Source organism: Pan paniscus, chromosome 6 (genome assembly GCF_029289425.2).
Source record: "Pan paniscus chromosome 6, NHGRI_mPanPan1-v2.0_pri, whole genome shotgun sequence".
Lineage (NCBI taxonomy): Eukaryota > Metazoa > Chordata > Mammalia > Primates > Hominidae > Pan > Pan paniscus.
In genome coordinates, this window is record NC_073255.2 from 102,309,335 (window position 1) to 102,323,416 (window position 14,082).

Sequence of the window (14,082 nt, forward strand, 5' to 3'; positions counted from 1 at the left end):
TGTTATGTTACTATGTATAAAAAACAGTTTTAAAAGAGTTTAAAAGCCAGAATATGTAGTTAGACACTCACAGGACAACTATGTATTTTGCCACAGGCACACCTCCATAGGGTGTTGCTGATCAAAGACTGCACACGGCAACAACAATTCACCTAGCTGTTTTCCTTCTAGCAAGCCTATGATGGATGCAAAGTTCATCTGTCATTTACCAGAGGTGTCATTTTTCTTTTTGTTTTGCAACTTGTCTGAACTTGATGCACTGGGTCACTTGTTACTCTGTGTTACCATTTGTGCAAGCAAACAAGGGCCTTTTTTGGGGGAAAGTAAATCTTTATATACTGTCATAGTCTTTCCCCTTCTTTTTAACATTGGAAGTTTGCATGGTAACATCCTACAGATTTGTAGCAGGTCATTTTTACTAGTAATAGCTTTAAAATTTTCTAGGTTAACCTAATCCAAAAACTTCCAGTGTTTTGTCTCAACTTTATCAAACACAAAGGAATCTGGAGGAAAAAAAAATAGTCGTATCCTTATACATATTGAATACCTACTGCTAAGCAAATTCAACAGTGACAAATGTGGAAAGAGAGATGAATCTAATTTCAGGGAGTATTATGGTTCATGAGACTTTGCTTCTATTGAGTGATAGTGAGAATGCATCCTGATTCACACAGTGAAATGCTACTTTCTTCTGAGTAAAGTCAAGAAATGGTGTATAATGGAGTCACCAGAGAGACACATTCCCTGTCTCTACTTAAAGTCTACATTGTCTGTATTAAATATTCTATTGTGTACATTATCTCAGCAATAAGTATACTGTAACTTATTAAGAATAGCTCTCTGCCTTTCTTTGCAAAAAACACTTGTGTAAAATTGTTTGCTAATTTGCAGAAGACAGCTGTTGTTCAAATATCACTTCAATAAATAAAAACTGACTTGATTAGATGATTTAATTCTAGTTATACCTTTTTTCTAGAAAAGAAAGTAATACCTAAACTTATTGATACTACAGTGATATATTATTGCAAGATAAAGAAAACTACTGCATCAAAAAATGAAGTAGGTGGACTTATAAATTATTCTTAACAGGGCAATAAAAATGTATCCACAATACATGTGCTACTGTGCTACAATTATTTACAGTACATGGAGATGTAATTTGTTAAAATATTTGCCTCAATTCTCTAGCTTGCCTATATTCAAAGTGTTAAGGCATCTGAACTCTTTTCTTTAAAATGTAAAAATGTAAAAGAACTGTGGAGTCTTGCTGCAATTTGGGGAATATTTTCTCTCTTTTGCCATTTTTTATTCTTATTTTGTAATGGCTTTTTAAAAATTACCTACAGAAGATATCAAGCCGTGTAATACTAAGACTTTAATGTGTTTATTCTGTGAAACAGTAAGACATACATCAGACACAGATAAGTCATTTCTTGGCCTTGTCCAAAGAGTTACTAACATTAAGGTAACAGCTTAGTTACTTTTTCCATGCACTTTCTTTCCACCTGTGTATAGAGGAGCTGAGTAACCAGTTATTTGACACTGGCAAGTCTGAGCATTCACAGTACCAATTATTATAGTAATTCGAATGTTACTAAAACAGTAACTTTAAATATCATTTTAAAATTCATGACAATAGCATGAATGTGGTAAATGGTATAGTACAATTACAGTGAAAAATACAAAACATTTTCAGTGAGATATTGTATATTCATGTAATACAAATGATGTCTTGGGCTATGTACAAAATATTGATAGAAAAACACCCAAAATGAAAACAAAAACAAAAACGCTCATTCATATTGTTCAACAAAAACTATTTGACTCTGATTTTTCCTGCCATCTGGTGGCAAGATCAAAACTTAGACAATATATATTTAATCATATTAAATCTTTTTACAACTGTCAAAGTACATTAAAATTAATTTTATATGAACCCAGTAAGAGACTGAATAAGCCTAGTAATTTCATGTACAATCTAAATATAATAGTTATTTTAATTATATTAACAAGCAGCACCTCAAGGTTTAATGTAACCTTTAAAACTATATGATAAATACAATAAAAATGAAACTCTCTCAAATGAACCTGAATGTGTAGCTAGGTCACATTGGTAGGTCAATAGTTCTCATTTTATGACATTGAATAATTATTACAAATTAAGTAGATAGTATTGTAATATATTAATTCTTTCTATCAGAAAGTGAAATCTGGTTAAAATCTGAAAGACAGTTTCTCAACAAGAATATGACAGAAATATAAATACTCTTATTTTTAATTTTTTATGAAGTTGAGGGATGGGGAGGAATAGCTCTTTCTAAAAAAGGTTAAAAATAAAACAGGTAGTTTAATATTAAAATAAATATAGTTTCACATAAACATTGTATAAGTTAAATACTTTCAATGCATTCTTTTCAAATATGACTTCAATGTTTATTTTACCAAGTGCATTTAAAAACTATTTTGTTTAATATTTTCCATCCCATTGAACAATAATATTTAAAAGGCTGTATGTTAAACTAATATTTCTAAATGTTCAATATATGTTTGATTAATAAAAATATTTTATAACCTCTTTACAATAGCTTAGAAGGTATGCGATAGTAACATATATTACATGTTAATTTCAGGAAGGCAAGCTGAGTTAGTGATATCAACAGTTGGCAAACTCAGTTCTTCATTTGAAGACTTTTTTTCAGAGTGATAATTTCTATGATTTCAATGTGAATAATTCTCATAGTTTTGTCTGAAGCTTATTAGAAATACAGTTGTGTACAATTAAGAGTATTCTTAAGTTTAGAACTAAGTGATAAGAATTTTCTTAAATTCATAACTGTAAACCACTTTAAAAGTTACAAATGTTTCCAAATTTCAGGAAGTAAACATCTGTTTCATTTTATATATGGGAGAGGGAAAAAATTAGAAAAAGATTTAACCAGTGTAGTAACCAAAAAATACTCTAAATTTCATGCTAATGAATATCTCTTCTTACCTAGTTGGCAATAGGCAATAGCTGAAATAGCTTGTAAGACAGCTGAATAGCTGATTCATGAAGGTCATATGGATACATATTCTGTCTACACAGCATAAACTGAAATGGAAATTTGGCAGCTACCCAATTTATGTGATCCTTGGCAATTCAGGCCTTAAAGTAGATTTAACACTTGCAAATGAGATGACTAAAAGTAAGGATGTCTGAGATGATATTCTAAATTATTTCATGCACTTCACAACTTATGATCTCCTATGAGAAAAAAATATTAAAAAAGGAAAATATCCTCCTTTTTTAAATCCTCTGTGCTTATAAAGATATGCTTATAAAAATAAATTAGATATTCCAACATATAGGATGCTTCACATCAAGTCGATTTGGGGAGTAGGTGGTGGATAAAGTCTTAATATGGTAAAATCTGTTATTCTGTATTGAAAGCCCAAAGAATAATCTAATTCATAGTACTCTTGGAATTCTAAATCAATAAAGGAGTCATTCATCAATTTTTTAGCATTTATATATCAGACACCCTGATTAAGTAAGAGATTTTAAAAGCACCATCTTTTAACCATTTAACTTTGAATGGGCCAGATATCAAATGATAATCATTCTACCATGTAAAACTAGATGTCTGACATTAATCAAATAGAAAGATTTACATTTTGTAAACATTTATTGTTTAATAATCATTAATATATTGATTTAGGTAACTGCATACCTGGATTTAGGTAACTATAACATACAGTAAAGTCTTTAGAAAATAATTTCATTGTTAAATTGTTCAATTGAAAAACAAAGTTGTCATTTTTAAAAATAAAACAAAGAACCACGTTATATTTGGCTTTATTTACGTTTAATATCTAAAATGCTACTTCAGTGCTTTGTAGGGGTACATAAACAAACACAAGGCAAATATATATCCATTTGTAGAATATGTTAAAAAGACCCTTTTAACCTTTGAGCAATTTTGTAAGTTAAATTTTCTTATATCCACTATGATGATAAATAAAATAACTGAGGCTAATGGACCCTAAGTTACTTGCTAATGTCAGCTAATAAGTGATAAAGCCAGGATACTCCAATTCAGGTTTTCAGATAGCAAGCATACTGCTTTGGGTAAGCGAAGCAGTATATTTATATAAGCAGTAAATATACTGCTTATATAAATATACTTGCATTTTGGTATCAAAAATAAGTAGGCCCCAGTCTCAAATTTCCCGATGACATAACTGGTACCATTAAAAAAAAATCTGGTAAGATTGTTGCTAGTGTGGAATGAAGTGTTAGGATGAGTGGATGAATAGGAAAAATGGCAATTTTCTAGTTTTCCTGAGTCAGTTATTCCACAAGCACAAATATACTCTTATTCATATATACCAATACATTCTATATTTCATCACTATCCAAGTCAATTTTACAAATTTCAGTTTTGCAGCTCCTGTGCTCTCTCATGAGTAATCAAAATCTACATGCAGAGCAAACTCCTTGGAAGTTGTTAGTATTAGGTAAGGGGCTGCAGTCAATGGTGAAAGATTTGATATTTAGAAGAGAATGATTTGCCTTTTACATTTTTTTTAGCAACTGTGAAAATTCAAAAATAGTGCTTATGTTATAAAATTAAAGTAATTTAAATTTAAAGAACTTTTAATTGAATTGATGTTTTGGCCCAATGAATCCTTTGAAAATGGAACTAGAAAATATTTTGTTTAGATGTGGCATTTCTGCCAGATTAAAAAACATAATATCAAATGTTGCTGTTTAATCAACTGTTACATTTACTGAATGTAACATGATGTAATTAACCTCTGATTATCCATTTGAAGTGTTCTGACTTGAAAATACAAATATACCTAGTTATAAATAAGGGAAAATACATTTCTAACTATTCTTAATTTCTTCTCAAATATATTGGTCAACTAATCTTTAGAGATAGATAATTATTAGACAACACAATTCACTTTTGTTATGTAGCTATGGAAACAAGTATATACATCATACGTTAACTGATGTATGGGAAATTAACAAACAGATAGATAAACAAATAAATGTATTAACTGATGTAAATGAAATGAAGAAAGCCACCTTGGTAAGTGACCAGGGTCTAAGTATACCTGACTTTTAGTCTTAGTACTTCCACTGACCCATTATGCAGTCTTAGGTAAGACTTTATGTTTACAACCTGTTTCTTCAATTGTGTTGATGTTACATTAAGCTCTGTTTGAGGATGACATAATTCAAATTTTATGAATAGTTACTCTAATCACAGAAGCATTATATGCACAAGAAGATTCTGAGTTTGTGATATGGCATGCCTCATGTTTACAGGCAATGCTTCACGTTTATATCAAGGGAGTGAGTTTCCTTCTGTAGTTTTTTTGTAAAAAGAATACATCTTATCTGCTAATTTAACATGTACACCAGCTTTTATTTGTGTCTCTCTTTAAACAAAGGAAATTCATGTTCAAAAACATCTTCATTTAACTTTAGTATTATTCAACATATTATTGCCATATTAATTCAGAGAAAAAAATTGTGTCAATTTTAACTATTGCGGCTATTTAAATCATAAAAAAACAATTTGATAGGAGTTATATTTTATTTTTGAATTTTGATTTCATTTTCTAATGTACTCCAGTGGAATTATTTATTTTTCAACTTGCATACTTTGTGCACCTGAAAGTTAGATTTCTGACTTTTTGCCTTCCCTTTCTTTGAAGAATGATCCTCTAGGCTGTCAGGTTTGTTACTAGAATCCTGCCACCTCTCTGCCTCATCATCACCAGAAATCATTATTGCTTATTGATATATCATAGTTGATCATATTTCGGTGGTATATGTGATATTTTGATACATATATACAATGTTTAAGGATTAAATCAGGGTAATGGGATATCCATCACTTCAAATATTTATTCTTTGTTTTGAGAACATTCTGATTCTTCCAGTACTTTCAAATATATAATGAGTTATTGTTAACTATAGCTTTCCTACTTTACTATTGAATACTAGAACTTATTCCTTTTATTTAACCATATTTTTGTACTCATTAGCCAACTCCTCTTCATTCTCCTCTCCTGCTACCCTTCTCAGCCTCTGAAAATTATTTTTTGACTCACTATCTCCCAGCTCTTAATAAAATTCATTTGTGTCTGTGGCACTAATATCATCACCCTCCCAGCACCTGCTTTTTAATTTTATATATGTATAATTTTGTTCTTACTCTATAAATATCCCCTAAGGACCCATTACTTTTCCAACATGTGACTTACTGTCATGTTGCAGAGAGCCCATGTGGTATTAGAAAAAAAAGCCCATGTAAGATGATAAATGAGTTGCAGTTAAAAACACATACTCATATTTCTAAACACTTTCTCAAAGTTTGAAAAGGATGGAATGTAGCTACTGAAATATTAAAAGTAAGAAGGATTCACACTAGATCTTTTGATACAAAATAAATTCTCCACAGAATGCTGATTATTACAGTTTGTGTTTGATTTCCTATAATACACCAAAAGTAGTAACGATGAGTTGCACCACTTTACAATTCCCTCTAAAGAACTTAAGATATTTTCCAAACAATAACTTGTAATCTTTGTAGCAGGTAAACAGTAAATGCTATTAATGTTAGTAGAGATGAAATAAACTAGATATTCAAATCAATAGTGTGAAGAAAATCAATAACAGAGGAATTGAAAGAAATACAGGATCTGAATCACAAATTTCCTAAAGATTTCCTTGACAGCCTAAAAAGTGATTTTTGCATTCAATAAAGGTTTTATGATTTCCTCAGATAACTTTAATAATCTTAAGGAATAAATTTTTCTCCAAATTAATTTTGATTTAATTAATAAAATATTTAATCCTGGCAGAGCTTGGTGGCTCACACCTGTAATCCCAGAACTCTGGGAGGCCAAAGCGGGTGGGTGACTTGAGCTCAGGAGTTTGAGAAGAGCCTGGGCAACATGGCAAAACCCTGTCAATACAAAAATACAAAAATTAGCCAGACATGGTGGCGCATGCCTGTAGTTCTAGCTACTCAGAAATCTGAGATGGGAAGATCGCTTGAGTCTGGGAGATCAAGGCTGCAGTGAGCTGAGATAGCATCACTGCACTGCAGCCGAGGAGATACAGTGAGATGTCGTCTCAAAACAAGCAAACAAACAAACAAAAAAACCTAATTCTTATTACATATAACTTTTCAGAGACATTAGGCAGGATTTCATCAACTCAGTCAATAATGTTATTACTTCTACTTTTCAAAATGTTAAGAATTCTTGGTGTAGAATGTTTTAAACCAATGTAAAGAAATTATTATAATCCTGGATGCATCTTTCTGATAGATTGTCTAATCCTGCAAATAGAAAGGCAAATACATCAATGGGATAAAAGTTTGACTCTGTTTTCCTAACATATTCAGGAACTAGTCATATAGTGCCCATCTTTGTGTCAGGACTTATGTTTTTGGGCATTTTTCCAAAAATATAATGAATCATGTGGAGCTATAATTTGCAAATCAATTCTCAGAAAAAAAAACAGTGAGAAGGAAGAATAATATTAATAATCATTTTAGATGATTTTCATGCAACTTAAAGGTTATTATGTATCTATTTTTCTACCATTTAGTCATGAAGAAAATAATATAAACTTGTTTACTCCTTAAATCTTACCACTTGATAAAATCAAGTTAAATGATTATTCACAATTTAAAGGTATAATAGCCTTTGCATAGTTCCCAGTCCACTGATTGTCCATAACCTGGAAGCCAGCAATTTGAATTATAATGTACTTTCCTATTTGATCAGTGTTTTACATTTTAACCAAAACTTTATTATATGCTTTGCAGTTTAAGATACACAAAGCTTTATGGATAGACAGAGATTTGTCCCTATTCAAAAACAAGGAAGCTGAGGCTCAAAAAGCAAGTCGAAGGAGCCAGGGCTTCAGCTTCCTGGGTTCAGGTGTTATTTTGTGACTACCTGCAACTGGCACCTAAATACTCCAAAGTGCAAAATTGAGTCACATAGCTTCATTAAAATGCCTATACTCATACACAGAGATTGCCTTACATTTCAAACCAAGATAATTCCCAAAACATGCAGTTGAACAGCAGGGTTATTTATTCCAATACTTTTAAAATACTTTCCTTTCTTTAAAATTATTTATCAGCCCAAATAGAAGCTTAAAATTCATAGGGTATAAGGAATGTTACTTATTTAAAAAAGGGTGATGTGCTTCAAATAAACTTCATCCTCAATGTCATGTAATAGACAGGATCCTCTATACATGGGATGTAAAATGAATTGTCGATTAAATATGTTGATAAATGTTCTTAGTAAGCAGTCTGCAGCTGCCTTATGTTTCAGTCATTTACATCCTTAATTCAAACAGAGTGAAAATTCAGTGATATCCAATGAACGTCCTGCTGTGTCCCTCCAGGAAGGACACAATACCACAGTATAAAGACAGGTTGTAACTTTTTCAAAATTGTAATGTTGCCCCTTGAAAAGAACACATTTTTGGTGGGTAATTTTCCATCATGAATATGTATTTTTGATGCATAAATACTTGGAAAGCTTTTTTTTTTTTAACAGCTGTCTTCCCCTTTTTTAAATAAGACAAACTTCAATGCATAATTTAGGAGACTTATGCATGAAGAGATAATATTTTGTGCATTATAATCAAGCAAAGGCCATGAAGAAACAATGGAGATGTCTGCCATTCCCACCTTCCTTTAAATTATGTACAAACCTTTTGGGACCTAAACAATGACATTCAGACAAGGGTTAAATCTACTTTAGAATACATAATCTATTACTGTTCAGCTAATTCATATACTATTAGCGTATATTTGATTCATACAGAAAAGAAAAACTAAAGCACATTGAGAAAGTGGATTTGTTTCATGCTTATGTACAACAAATTTAAGATTTATTCTATTCTTCTCTGAATCTTATTTCTCATTTAATTCTACATTGCTCAGTTCTTTTACAATTTATGTTAACCATCTTGGGCATAAAGACTAGTGTTTCAGTAGTAGGATTTGGAGGTTTTAGGAAGATTCTACTGCCTAGCCATATTGTTAAAATGATGTGATATTCGATCTTTTGAACATCTCTTTTGATATTGAACTATCTCAAAGTCTCTTTTTGATATTTTTAAACATTGGTGATAGCCAATATATATTAATAATTTCTCTCTCTTCGTGAATATATAATGTCTCATACAAGACTACCACCTTAACATTTATAAAGCATTTTCCCATACAGCATTAAGCATTGACATGTTATTTATTGGATGATTTTTTTCTCATAAAAATATACCTTATTACTGAAGCATTCTGAGGAATTAAAAAAAGATATATGGCCTGATTCTCAGCAAATATTACATTTTCAGGATATAATTACTACAATATTTTATAGTATAGCATATAATCTAGGGGGCTGAAATTAATCAAGTAACAAGAAATGACAAAATTTTACATATAACAACTGTGACTTCTGGAGTCTTCCCAAGGAATTTTATGTAAAGAAGCCAACATGTTCTTGAAAGAATGTGAGGAACTAATTTTCCATGATCACTGATACTGACACTAGCTCCACAGGATCATTACAGACTCTTATTTTTGAAATTAGAATAGCTATGGTCTGTGCTTTGGTCTGGCTGGTTTCCCTTAAATCACATTTATTCTTCTTCACAGTCTGGCACTCTTAATTAGTCATGTTCCTTAGAGCTTTATTTTGAGTGGATCTGTAATAATAAAGGCCTGTTCTAAAGAAGAAAGTAGGCATCATGTGTGAATGCCTACTCTAGTAGAAAAGTTCACCTTTTTAGCATGTAACCAAACTGGACCCACAGTAAAGGAGATAAGAGGGGTTTAGTGAAAAATTGTCGAGAAAGAATATATACATAGCTATAGCTATAGATAGATAGATAGACAGACAGACAGACAGACAGACAGATAGATAGATAGATAGCAGTTGTTCATCTCACAAGGTCTCAAAATATCTATGATGGAAATCCTCATCTCTTTCCAGGGAGAAACATGTCTGAGTCCTTCTGCCAAGGCCTTGATTACTTATATTTTCAAATGTCCTCTGTTTACTAGCCCTTCCTCTTATAGTTAGAAATTTCTTCCATCTTAATAAATTTCTTCTCATTACCGTAGTCTCTACACATTTTCACTTAATGTTTTACTTCTTTTGAATAACCACCAAAGTACTGAATCAGCAGTTCAACTGTTTTTCATTTTTTAATATCTCTCTTTCCTCAGCACTCAGAATCTACATTCTGCGTGCATTATTCCAAGGCAATAATTGTTCAAAGATTTACCAGACACCTGCTTATAATTACTTTAGTATTTTGTAACTATTCTTTTTTTTTTTTTTTTTCAGGAGGGAGTCTTGCTCTGTCACCCAGGCTGGAGTGCAGTGGCGCAATCTCGGCTCACTGCAACCTCCGCCTCCCGGGTTCAGGCCATTCTCCTGCCTCAGCCTCCCGAGTAGCTGGGACTACAGGCACCTGCCACCACGCCCGGCTAATTTTTTGTATTTTTAGTAGAGACCGGGTTTCACCGTGTTAGCCAGGATAGTCCCGATCTCCTAACCTCGTGATCCGCCGGCCTTGGCCTCCCAAAGTGCTGGGATTACAGGCGTGAGCCACCGCGCCTGGCGTTTTTTTGTAACTATTTAGCTTTGAAAGCTTAGGCTCCATTGACCCTTATTCCTTAAAACTCGTTTCTGAAGCTTCTTATTGCATTCTTGTCAGTGTTAGAATTTGCTGAGGTTTCATCCTTGGATTTCTGTTTGGAATGACTTTTCTTCTCCCTGTTAAACATCTGTTCAACTTCTGAGAATCAACTAAAATTGAACCTATATAAAACTACCCTGCCGTTCCTCCCTCCGTCCCTCCCACTTTTCCTCCCTCTTTCCCTTCCTTCCTTTTCCCATAAAACATATAACTTTATTCCTAACATATATTACAATATAATTATATACTTTTTCCTCTATATATTTTGTATGCCACTGTTATTCTTCCAGGGACAAGGTCAGTACCTGATATATAGTGAACACTCAGCAGTAATGAATAAAGAATGAATGGATTAATTAATTAATGGTAGGTCCTGGGCATGGCTGATGATCTAAAAATGTTACTCATACTTTGACATAATTTTCAATTCAAATACTCATATTCCTAGTTTTCCTCATCTTTAAACTCAAAAAAATGTAACTAGAATTCCTTTTAAGCTCAGGAGAGACAGAAAACAGAAATTAACACAAATAACAGTTTTCCTTTATTGAACTCTTAATTTTACAACAATCCTGACAATAAAGTAATGCTAGCCATATTTTTTCAGCCTAAGCAATGTTAAAAATGTTATGTGCCTGAGTTTGCATCACAAGCGACTTGCAGAACACAAAGTGGAACTCAAATATTTCATCCCAAAATTGTGCATTAAGTTATAATGAAGTGACGATATAAGAGAAGGTTGCTTTGAGGAGCTGACATTTAAGCTGAGCTCTGAAGAATGAAGAGCATGCCTGGGAAGATATGGAGAAAGAATGTTCTAGGCAGAAAACAGAACCAATACAACGACCTAAATTAAAATAGCATGTTTAATAGGTTTAAGAATGAAGAAGTAAATGAAAGAACGAAAGAACTCCTTGAGTTAAATAATGACAGAGGTAGGCAAGAAATACATCACTTGGAACTTTAAATTTCATGGTACAAATTTACATTTTCCTCCAATTGCCACAGAAATCCATAAAAAAGTTTTAAGCTAAATAGTAATATGATCTGTATTTTGTTTTCAAAAGATCATTGTAATTGATGCATAGAAATTAGCTTAGAGAGAACAGATATCAAAGACGGGGAAAGTTAGGAATAACTAAGAAATATATGAAAGTCATATTTAGTTGGTTTTGGAAGACAGAGGTATGAGAAAATAAACTTTTCATAATATAGTCGGTATCTTTTTAATTTTCTGAATCAGGAGCATGTATTCCTATCAGTGTAATAAAGAAAGATATGTTTAAAGTAGGAAGAATTGCTTCAAGGCCACGTGACTATACAGAAGTTTTCTCTGGAAACAGGGACCTATGTGAGGAGCAAACATAAAGACCCAGAGAGTGTCACATAAAATCTTCTGTATGGCCCCAAAAGATAAAAAGACTTAAGGATAAAAAGTCCTGAAGATTTTACTCTACCATTATTGAATTCTATAATTATATATAAATGTGTCTGGATTTCATGCAACATTAAGCAAATAACCTAAATTTTTCTAGTATCAGTTTCATGTATATTAATTAGGAAGATTATATACAACCAGTGTTTTCTAATTGATTCTGGGAGTCCTAAATATTCTGTGGGAATAGCAGGATCTTCAAACTGGATAAGGATTGACTATATTGGCAACGATCCTCATCCATACCCCAATCAAATAACTCATTTTTTTCTCTTGTATATGTTAGACATATAATACCTCATTTGAATGAGGCTAAAGAACATTGAAAACCAACTGCTAAATTATCTCTGAGGTTACTTTTAGATACAATGTTATGTAGATCTATTATTGACTTTCTTTTCTGATTTTTTATATTTATTCATATGTGTTCTTCTGTATGCTATTACCACATACATAAAGAAAATTTCCATTTTGTATTTCTAATATAGTCTTGCTTTCTAAATGTGATTATTTCTAACTGCAAAAGTTTATCTGAAAATTTCAAAAATATCCCAAACTCAACATACAACAAATAAAATACTTGATTTCTCTTTATTTAATTTTTATTACATAAGCCGGAGATCCAGAAAAGTAATTCTATATTTTTCATTTGCCTCATTTCAATGTACATCCTTGGGCCCTATAGTCTACCTCCTAAATATCTACCAAATCTACTCTACTCATTTTGACTACTTATTGCCTTCATTATAAGCATCAACATTTCTTTGGAGGGTATTAAATAGCTTCCTGAAGAACTTCTTGCCTCTAATTTCCTCCTCTTCCCCAATACCTTTATCCCAACTTTATCCCAAAACTATCTTCTGTATGAAGCTGCTCATTTTTATTTCCTTATAATGGCTTCACAATTTATCCAGGACACACTTCATACCTTGACATAGCTGACACCTCAGGTATTCATCACTCACTCCATGCCAATCACATTTTTTAATGTGATTGTTTTAATGCAAATCCAGTATTTGCAACAAGTTAGTCTGTGACATAATCAAAATGCAACTTAGTTTTTGTCTCCAACTACTTTTCTTTTTTGTTGTTGTTAGGTTTTTTGTTTGTTTGTTTGTTTGTTTGCCTTTGAGATGGAGTTTTGCTCTTGTCACCCAGGCTGGAGTGCAGCGGCGGATCTCAGCTCACTGCAACCTCCGCCTCCCTGGTTCAAGCGATTCTCCTGCCTTAGCCTCCTGAGTAGCTGGGATTACAGGCGCCCGCCACCACACCCAGCTAATTTTTGTATTTTTAGTAGAGACAGGGTTTCACTACGTTGGCCAGGCTGGTCTCGAACTCCTGACCTCAGGTGATCCACCCGCCTCAGCCTCCCAAAGTGCTGGGATTACAGGTGTGAGCCGCCGCACCCAGCCTCCAACTAATTTTGAAAAATGTTTTTAAATGAAGATTATATTTCCTTATCCATGGAAGCAAATTCTAGCAGGCCTATGAATTCTCTGCTCTTTCTTAAATAAGAGATAGTTCTATGAGCACTAAAAGCCAAAAACACAGCCTCAATTTTGTATTAGCATATAAATCTCCATCCAAGATGAACCTGACTTACCATCAGATCTTCTCCCATATGCCTGCACAGGCCAACCTCAGGCTGGAAGATTAGATGGTACCCTGGACTTGGAAGAAGCTAGTAGTCGATAGTTTCTACTGGGGTGACTTTGTGAGTGAGTCCCTAGCTGGGATCCTCTCCTACCTGTAGTTCCCCTTTGTGAGCTGGAGGTGATAGAGGTAGCACCACTTTATCCCTCACTTTAATAGGAATAGATGCCTACAGGTTGGCAACTACTCTTTTCAAAGAAAGTTCTTCATAAACTTTCCTCCTCAGTCTTCTCTCTCAGCCCATAAATAGTTTCAA

At 32.7% G+C, this 14,082-nt stretch overlaps 1 protein-coding gene across 5 annotated transcripts in view; it reads right to left on the reverse strand.

Moving 5' to 3' along the window:
• The window catches only part of SEMA3A (semaphorin 3A), a 553,763-nt gene that overhangs the window by 491,434 nt on the left and 48,247 nt on the right, over nt 1-14,082 (reverse strand). The gene's annotated exons all lie outside the window — the stretch shown is intronic.